The sequence below is a fragment of the Gouania willdenowi genome, chromosome 8 (genome assembly GCF_900634775.1).
Source record: "Gouania willdenowi chromosome 8, fGouWil2.1, whole genome shotgun sequence".
In the NCBI taxonomy this organism is placed as follows: Eukaryota; Metazoa; Chordata; class Actinopteri; order Blenniiformes; family Gobiesocidae; genus Gouania; species Gouania willdenowi.
In genome coordinates this window covers 28,648,351-28,658,999 of record NC_041051.1, presented here as the reverse complement: position 1 = coordinate 28,658,999, position 10,649 = coordinate 28,648,351, and positions in this window count along the sequence as shown.

The window sequence follows — 10,649 nt, the reverse complement described above, 5'->3', positions numbered from 1 at the left end:
GCAGACTGAATACAGGGGAAGGGAGGAGAGGGTGGACCCAGACCACTGAAGGACCGCTGTGCTGAAAACACTTTAACAAGAAGAGAGGAAAAAAGACAACTGACAGAGGAGTTCATGGAGTATAAGTCGTTCAGACGGTAAACTTTGTCAAGTAGTTGAAAATGTGACGAAGTGATGAGGAATTGACCAAAAGACTTTCTTCTGTGACAAATGTCTCATACAAACTCTCCTCCTTCTCTTCTACGACACTCAGTTTTACATAAACTACTGTACAGAAAAATCAGCAACAAAAAATACAGAAAATGCCTTTAAAAACACACAAATTTGACTTTAAAATTCAGAAAAAGAGAGAAAAATGCACAAAATGACAACAAGAACATGCGAGACATTAACAAAAACACCCATAATGACTGAAAAAATTAAAAAAATGAGCAACAAAATTCCAAAAGTGACTGAAAAGTCCACAAAATGACATAAAAATTGATATTACAAAAAACAATTAAATCAACAGCAAGAAAAAACATTGTGAACAAAAATGCACAAAAAAACTCAAGAAATTCACAAAACCATTTAAAAAGGAAACAATGTCAAAACCCTTTGTTTTTTTATATATTAATGCTCTTTTTTATGCTGACATGAATGTTGATAATGTGGCACTAGGGTCAGACAATCACATTTTTCTGGCCCCGCTGTGATAAATAAGCCCATCTCTGTTCTATACAATACGATACATGTTGAGGAACAAAGACAAGTTCAGACTAAACTAATGCAAACACTGCTTTGCTTCACGGGGTCAGAACACATCATATACATCAGATAATAACACAGCATTTTTACTATCAACAGTTCACCAACATCAAAGGAGGATCCATCAAAGGAAAGCTATACTTAGCCACACACAGAGGTCACTGGCAGAGCATTAATAACAAAAAGTCCAGGTACCTTTACTGAGTCCTTTTTTAGCCTTTAATCTCAGATTAAGACAGGAATGAAATTAAAACTAAAAATGGAAGTGGCGAAGAGAAGAGAAGAGAAGAGAAGAGAAGAGAAGAGAAGAGAAGAGAAGAGAAGAGAAGAGAAGCGAGGAGATCAGTGAAGAAAAGATGATATTAGTTTGTCTGTAAATGATCGATCACTGTGACAGTATACACTAAACACTATAAAGTGGTTAAAACTAGCAATAAGCCCAAATCATGGAAAATTAGCATAATTTAAAGATGGATTCCATAAGAAATAATCAAATCTTCTGATAGATAAATCTGCTTTAGGAACAACATGGCATTCCAAGTGCTTTATATCAAACAAACAAGGAAGATATAGAAATAGAAATGCATTAATCAAATCAAGAAAAAAATTAACTACAAACAAGATAATAAGAGTAGATAATGAAACTAAATAATTAATAAAAGGAAGCAGGAATTTTTTAGTTTTTCAAAAACATTTTCACTTTTTAAATGTATTTAAATCTTTCTAAGCTTTTTTTTATTTTATTTTATTTTATTTTATTTTATTTTATTTTATTTCATTTTTATTTTTATTTTATTTTTATTTATTTTTTTATTTTTTTATTCAACAACCTGCTGTAGCTGCTATTATTCACTGGGTTTCCTCCAGTTATGTTTCAGGACAAAGGTTCTAATCCTATGGGTTTAAAACCCAATCCCACCCTTAGATGACGTTTGATGAAGTTGGACTGATTATCTTTCCTCTGTCTATGTCCAAACGCTGCTGCTGTTTCCTGAGTGTTGGCCAGAAACAATGGAGTATTGTACTGTGATTTCCAAATTACATCAAGGAAACAGGAATGAGCAGCTCTCCATCTGTGAGGGTTGTTTTTGTAGACGTGAGTTTGATCAGGAGTCCTCGACTCAATATCTTCTCCTGTATTTGTCGATAAATGAAAGACTTTTTCACAGATAATTGATTATATTCCTTTAGTTATTGATCTCAGTGGGATTTTCTCTATGATACTGGCCTTTTACAGGTGAAGCTAATCACATCAGTCATGTTTTATGTTTTTCCATTAGCTTCTTAAATTTTCTGATCAGTTTTATTCCATGAAATATGGTGCAACCAATGGAACAGGATTTTCTTTTGAAAGTGACAAAGTACAGTTGGTTTTGGGCATGGGTGGACTGGCCCTCTGGCATCGTCGTGGTGGGCCGTTGACCCGACGTGGGCCGGTCCCGTTCGCTATGTTTTTTGGGGGTTTTTTGATGAGCGAGTGGAGGCCAAAAATGTGGCAAGAAAAGAGTGTAAAGTGACTAAAATGGGCCAAAAGCAGGCAACAGTGGCCAAAAAAAATTGGCAATTAAAGAGGAAACAGATGGTATGTGATGGCAAAGGGTAGCTTAAATGAGCAAAATGTGGCAAACAATAGTTAAAAAGGGCAAAAATGTGGAACAAAAAGAGGTCAAATGTAGGGAAAAAATGAAACAAGTGGTATTTATTGGGCAAAAGTTAGCTTATTTGGATGAAAAGTGGCCAAGAAAGGACAAAAATTGGATAAAAGTGTCAAAAAGAACTAGCAAAAATGGACAAAAAAAAGGAAAACATTTATATTCATTGGCAAAAGGTAACTAAAGTCTGAAAAAAGTTTCAGAACTTTTTGAAAAGGAACAAAAATGGGACAAAGGAAGTTGCAAAATGGAAGGGTCAAAAGTTTCCCTCTTTTATGGTTTTCTGGGGAATAATAAATAAAATTAAGACATAAAGAGCCACATGTTGAGCATTACTGACTTAATAACAGCTTCTACATAGTGTCTCTAATAATGTGGCTGGTCTGGACAGGAAATGCCTGAGCTGATATTTTGTCTCAGTCCACCTCTGGTTTTGGGGCAAAGTGGGGCAGTGTTTTATATGAACTCCCACCTCCTTCTTTTTATTTTTTCTAAGTATCTTTTAAAGGGATGAACTGAAAGCCTATAACCTTTCCTAGTGTGAATGAGAGGTGATTTAGATGCTGCAGATGCAATAAAAAGCACTTTAAACTCCCGCTTGTAAAGGTTGACATGTTTGTCGACTCAAGGAAGCGCTCGATTCAAGCAGCTCCAATTGGTTTGATGAGGTAAAACGTAAGGCATCTGATGGTTGCCAACGGTAGCAAAGACTTCCTGTTTTAAGGTGTATTTCCTTGTTCAGCTGAAGGCCGAGCTGTGTTCAAAATGTCATACTAACGTACTACTCATACGAAGTCAAAATTAGTATGTAATGTGTTCACATTAGATAGCAGGAAAAGATTGAGTATGTGAGAAATACCCAGATGTATATTATATCGGGACATTTTTTAAGTATGCACAGTGGGCACACTAGTCATACTCAACTGCCCCATGATGCATTGCGAGCGGAATGTAAAATCATCCTGGGACTGGCTTCTATAGCTAAAAATCAAACATCTCCTTTTCAAAATAAAAGCATCTTTTCTTGTCTTCCATTAGTTTTTTTTAACACTTTTGTAAATAGAGCTCTTGTTTTGAAGTTATTCAGAAGTTTTGTCTCCAAAAATCTCCAAAATGTCAGAATGAAATGTGTTTCCATGAATTTCATGGATGAAACGAGCACATGTTGATATTCTACTTGGTCATTTTCTCACTTAAAACGTTTTCAGAACTTTCAAAGGTGGAGAATCAACAGAGATATTTAACCTCAGTGTGATTCAGGTTCTTGTTGGGAAACTTGGAAGTATACTCCAGTGGTAACGCTCATTGGATTAGATTAGATAGCTTTTTTTGACATTGTACAAGACAAGTCATACAACAAAATTGTAGCGGCTTAGAATAGTGTTATGACACATTAGGAAATAAAATAAGAATGAATGTTTATTGTTTGTTTGTTTATCATCCTAATCATACTTATAATATACAGTAGACAGTATATACTCATTGAGTTTGTAGTGTATAGTAAATTAGTGTTACACCTCGAACACAGCCACACCCAAACGATCTGCCAATCCACATTTTCAAAGTCCCATTTCATCTTCTCTGGTAAGTGCAACGTCAAATTCTGTCCACTGTAAAGTTCCTGGTAAATTAAATTTACTCAAGTAAAAATAGAAGTAGTCATCCTACATACTTACATGAGTAAGAGTGAAAAAGTACTCAAGTACTGGGTAACATTTATTAAAAAAATACATTAAAATCACAACATCTATTCTTAGAACTTATACATTCAAATGCTTTGTAAGGAAAACGTGACAAATAAAAGCAATTTTTACCCCCCGCACACCTCTCCTTGTCACACCCCTCTATACCACCCCATCCCCTTTTTAAGCCTTCCCCTCCTCTTGATGCTGAGCCTCATTTTCCTATTTACTTTGTGTCAGTATTAATTGTATATACTGTAGATAAATGGACTGAAAAAACCAAAATAACTGCTAAAACTTAGAGTGACATAAGCTCAGGCTTTCCAGGGTGACCTGCATTTTTTGAGATAAAAAAGTCACTTTGTGAAGAGTCGGTTCATTTTCAACAGGAGTTGATTCTCAAGGTTTCTCCCAAGCAGTTTGCTGCTTTTGGCCCTGAAAAGGATCCCAGTGTGACCAAATAGTCTCTCACAGGTTGCAGAGGCAGGCAGACCAGTGTCGAGCGTGACTGACAACTGCTTCACTTGAGGGAACGAGTGTAAAAGCTCCACAGGTGGGTAGAGTAGCCAAAAACAGTACTCGAGTAAAAGTAGTTACATGTAAATTAAATTTACTCAAGTAAAATTTGAAGTATGCCTCAATAAATTTACTCTTGTTAGTCCATTTTTTTCAAAAAGTTACTCAAGTACATGTAACAGAGTTAAAGGTAGGGTAGGTGATTTTTCAAAAGCTCGCATGATTTTGAATGTAGGCTCCCTGATGGCTCCGCCTTTACCCCCCTCCCTCCTCACCTTTGTGCTCCGTCTCACTCACATGCATGCGCACAGCTGCTGCAGAAGAGGAGCTCAGCTCATCACTTGTATTGTGTAGAAACGTTGTTGTCTCATGTTTCATTCAGCTGTAAGTAAACAATAAACTTTACCATTATATACAGGTATGTTAAAAAAAAGTAACCAAAAACTCTGTTTTAACTCTGTCAGCGGTGATACGCTTTCAGTGTGAGCTCGTGCATGCGAGGGATCGAGAACGAGCAGGGAGACGTGATTGGTTAAAAAAAACGGTTTTGTTTTTTTCCATTGGTTGAAGTTATTACAGATTTACAGCTGCTACAGTTGAGTGTATAAAAGTGTATATGTACATTACTACCCACCTCTGTATTCTTAGTAATAACGTCATAACGTCCAAGAAAATGGATCAAACTAAAACATCAGATTGAAATGTAATTTCATCATAAACACTGTTGGGGAGGAATTACGAAGAGTTAGAAATTTCCAAAATGGTGATGCCCACATATAAAGGGACATTACGTGTGTGTGCAGAGCAATCATCTGAAGTGCATTCATAGGATGGGTTGGTATCGCTTTAAAATGGTTTCTGTTTATTACTCTTGTTGGAACTACGGTACCTCTGCAACGTGACCTCGGTTCATAGCAGGTGATGCACAGACCATGTTACTCCACAATTGTAACACAAAGGAAAACAGAGACACGGGCTTTTAGCTCTGACAAACATGTGGGCAGCTGGGGTTACCGATGTTTTATAAGGACAGTCCAACTGCTCCTGTCTCAATTTGACTCTTAGCACGCGGTTGAAACGCATGCATTTCTAACGCTGCATATTTGGAGCGTGATGTGCACTGTGCAGCGGTTGGTGCAGCTGTCTCTCTCTTTCTGTCTGCGACGTGAATGTGCGGTGCAGCGCCGATTTAAACGGCTGTGCTACACCCTGTAATTCCAGTGTCAAGAAAAACCTCACAGCTTTGAAAGGAGAGAGGCAGGAAAAGGAAGTGCCACGGTGAGTGTTTTCACTGGAACGGCAAAGTTATGTGTCCTACAAATATGTCAGATGAGAGTCATACACTGGGCATTGCAATGCAAAGACGTTTAATGTAACTCAGTGGATTTCATTCAGATACATTTACATTGGAAAACATACATTTTGTGTAAATCTAACATTTCATGTTTGTTTTTTTGTTTTGCGCTACCTGTGGTTGTGGGTTCCTTTTGTTTTCTACGTTTGGTTATATTCCATTTTTTTATTGCCCCCCCCCCCTTGTCTTGTCTGGTTTGGTAGATCTCCTTCTTTCCCTTTTGTTGTCTTACAGGTGACGTCCATCTCATTGATTACTCTTACTATTTAAGGAGTTCTTGAACACTGTGTGGACGCTGGTGCAGTATGGCAAACCGTTTTCACATCTATTTTTACATTTATCCTAGATATGTGTTAGGTTAGAGATAGTGTAACCATGTCAGAAATAAACTGAATAAATAAATAAATATAGTGCCAATTGTGTCGTTCTGGCAAGCGCTCTGTGGATTACTGTATCTCGTTTAAAGTTTGCTCTTTTGGTAGGTTTCAGTGTCTGTTTCTGACAGCTAATATCATAATCGTGGCATTATTTTCACTCTTACTTACGTCACGATCCCAGAAAGCAGACCTTCTGTTTGGTGAGAGCAGCAAAGAAAGAGCAGTGCCACGTAGAAAAACACACAGCAGAGTGAAGAAAAGAAAGTGGTTTTTGATTGAAAATGTCAACAAGAAGACAATTTTAGTTTATAAAACCTCAATGGCGGTTTAGATGTACATATAGACAAATGTGACGCGCCATGACAAAACCAGGAACAAGTCAACATGAGAGAAATGGAATTATCAAATAAAGTGTGAGTCTTGGTCCTACCCTAGGTGTGAACCAACTAGAAATAATTAAAACTATAGAAATAAATCTATTCAGGCACCATTAGATCAATATTTTTCAACCTTGGGGTCGGGACCCTATGTGGAGTAGCTTGGGGTTTAAATGGGGTAGCCTGAAATTTCTAAAAAATTTAAATAGATTTTTTTATTTTTTTTATTACTATTTGTATTTCTATACTTTCACTTTGTGAAATATAAATCCAGTTTAACTGAAATGCAGTCAAAATAAATAAATATCTGATCTCAAACATGATCGAAAATTAATTTTGGAAAAAAATGTCTTTGGGGGCCAGAAATTCTTGATATCAAAATGGGGTCATGATCCAAAAAAGTTTGGGATCCACTGCATTAAATACTGTTTCGCTCCACTTATTTACAAAACAAGATTCTTTAAAATGTGTGTTAACACTCATTAATTCCATCATTTTGCTTTAGTTGTTTTTAAATAGTTTTCTAAGCAAAACGTTGTACTCGGACAAAGGAGGGTCTTGAATTCAGAACTAAGAGAAAGGGGGTACTTGACCCAAAAAAGTTTGAGAACCACTGTTTGAGACTCTTTTTTAGTTTCATTGGCTTTGTTTATTTCAGTACATGTTTTGAGATTTTGAGTTTGCACTTCTCCGAGTTTTTTTTTTTCAGTTTTGGCTCCATACCTGCCTCCTCCACCTCACCCCTCGACGCCTCACCTCTCTGACAATAACACTGGTTTTCTGGTTCAGTGTTTGCAGCATATTTGTTGCATTGTGAAATAAATGGTTGTATTTACACAAAACATTCACACAGTGTCTGATTTCAAGTACAAAGATGTTTATGCTTGCTGGGTTATGAACTAATTACGAAAACATCCAAACTGTGTTTCTGTGCTTTGTTTTTCCAAACCACTTCTTTACTTTCACAGAGATTCTTTCCCCAGATTATTAATCTTGGCCAAATGTTAACAGGAAATTGTTTGGGATAATTACATGGTTGCATTAACACTAGAAGTCCCAATTGCATTCAGACACAGGAGACAAATTCACCTTTTACCTTTTATTAAACCAGCAGCAAACCAGCTTATCCAGTCAAGTTCCATAATGATTACTGATCAATACATCATTACTGATGATAATAGTGATGAAGTCAGACATTAATGACAGCAAACAAGTTCATCAACTCTCAACAAAACACAGAGCCTCTGCTCCCATGGTCACAACACACACACACACACACACACACACACCCACGCACACACCTAATAAATGCATACTTTTTTAAAAATTGTAAATATTTGTTTTATTACTTGTAATTTGTACTATTTTTCTGTTTTCCTAAACTATGATAAAAGAAAACAAAAAAAAACAAATCTCAGTTGTTCTATTGTATATTTCTCATGTCACACACTCCTCATCAATAAACCTCAGCAAGAACTGAAAAAAAAGTGGCTCCGCCTCCTGTGGTGCCTTGTCTACATAACAAAAGCGTCTGTTTGCAGCTTAGAAGAAGGTGTTAGGTAAAAACCTTCAGCTCAAGTGACCCTTCTGTGGGCTCCATAGGTATGAATATAAAATGACCCATCAGTGGGACTTCTAGTGTTAAACTACAGTGTTGTTGTCACAGAGGATACACTACATTTACCTCGCCTTCAACATCTTGGGGAAAGTATTTTTCCCATTACCAGAAAATGAAAGTTACCAGGCTGGACACTTTCTATCTCTATTTTGCCAAAATTCAAGAGCAAATAATGAAAGAGGCTATGTGTGCTATGAGAGAAAAGTGTGTTCAAATGAGCAAAAAAACATGTCCAGTTTTTTGCAAAAAGAGTGCAAGAGTTTTGGAAAATGTGTGAAAACCATGAATTGTGTCCTGCTTTTGAGAAATGTGTGTAGTCAGTTGGTGCCTGTGTGCCGTGAATAGAACTAAGTGTCTTATAAGTCAAAAACCTTGGTGTTCTGATTGACTCAGATCTTACATTCAGCAGTCAGATCAAATCTATCACAAAAACAGCTTCTACCACCTAAAGAACATCTCCAGAGTGAAAGGTTTAATGGCTCAGAAAGATCAGGAGAAACTGGTCCATGCTTTTATATCCAGCAGACTGGACTATTGTAATGGTCTTCTGACAGGAATCCCCCAAAAGAGCATCAAACAGCTACAGCTGGTTCAGAACGCTGCAGCTCGGGTCTTAACCAGAACAAAGAGGTCAGAGCACATTACTCCAGTTTTAAAGTCTTTACACTGGCTCCCAGTCAGCCTCAGAATAGACTTTAAAGTTCTGCTGCTGGTGTATAAATCTGTGAATGGGTTTGGTCCAGAATACATCAGTGACATGTTAGTCAGGTATGAACCCAGCAGGTCTCTCAGATCTATGGACACAGGTCAGATAGTGGAGCCCAGAGCTCACAGTAAACATGGTGATGCTGCTTTTAGTTGTTATGCTGCAAAGAAGTGGAACAAACTGCCAGCAGAGCTGAAGTCAGCATCACATGTGAACATTTTTAAATCAAAGTTAAAGGCACTTTTTTTCTCTACTGCATATGATTGAGAGAGAGATTTTTTGTCATGTTGTTGATGTCATGATGATTTTACTGATGATTTTAATTGATTTTACTGATGATTTTAAATGTTCTTATTGATTTTAGCCAATTGAATGTTTTATCATGTAAAGCACATTGAGTTGCCTTGAGTATGAAATGCGCTATACAAATAAATTTGCCTTGCCTTGCCTTGCCTTATAAATCGAGAAAAACTGAAAATATAAAAAAATTTTGTTGAGTAATTTAAGAAAGAAATGCGAGTTCTTTCTTTCGTGGCGTGCATTCTACCACTTCATTAAATATCCCAGTGTGAGGTCATCATAATCATCTTCTTCTCTTTTGTCTAAAAGTGTTTCCACCATCTCATACCAGCAGATGACTGAGCTTCTCTGTCTGCCTACAAAAGGAGCTTAAATCATAAGTGAATTGGTCTCCATTACTCACACTGAGTCCCGTTACTCTCTCTGTGTGATGTTTAATAGAAAGGCACATTCTTCACTGACACAAAGAGGCAATTCTGTGCACAGTAACAGCCCTGAGAGGTCAGGACGCTTGTGCTCTGAGTGGGAAACACTGGCAAACATTTCACTCATTTTTGCAGTTGCAGGATTTTGGAAAAATTGAGAGTTCCCTCCACAATTTTAGATTGAAATCACTGCATTCAAGTGATAGAAGCACGGGAAAACTGCAAGCCCTGCAAATGTTGTGGAGCAGACATGGGCAACTGGCGGGCTGGGGGCCATATACGGCCCTCTGTATCCTATACTTAAACTTTATCAAATATAAATCTAGTTCAAATAAAATGCAGTATCACAATTTTTGAGGAGGTGCACTTGTCACTTTGTGCACTAATCCCAGCTACTTTGTGTTTGTAACAAACTTTAATAAACATGATCAAAAGCAAATTCTAATTTATGAGATCAAAATGGGACAGGGTTAGGGTCAGTTATATTTTTTCAGTTACGATTACTTTTATAATTACCCATGTTCAATTAAAAATCAGTTACGATTACAGTTACCAGCATTTTTTCCAATTACAATTAAATTAAAAATGTATTTTATCCTCAGAAAGTCAATTAAAAATATGTCCTCAATTACTAAAGTTCAATGACAATTAATCACAATTACTGAGCCTGAAATAAATAACCTACTACAAGTGAACCTTCCTCTTGAGTTAGCTTTCTGTTAGCATCTCTGATGATAACGGGTCCTAAATCAGCTGTAAAATACACAGAAAAACAATATTTATCATCTAATTTCTTTCCTATCTATTGGTTACCTTGTTAGGCTTCCTAACCAATGAAAATATAGGTTTTAATATTTATGGCGTGGACATCTGAGCCTTTTTTGTGTCAGTATAC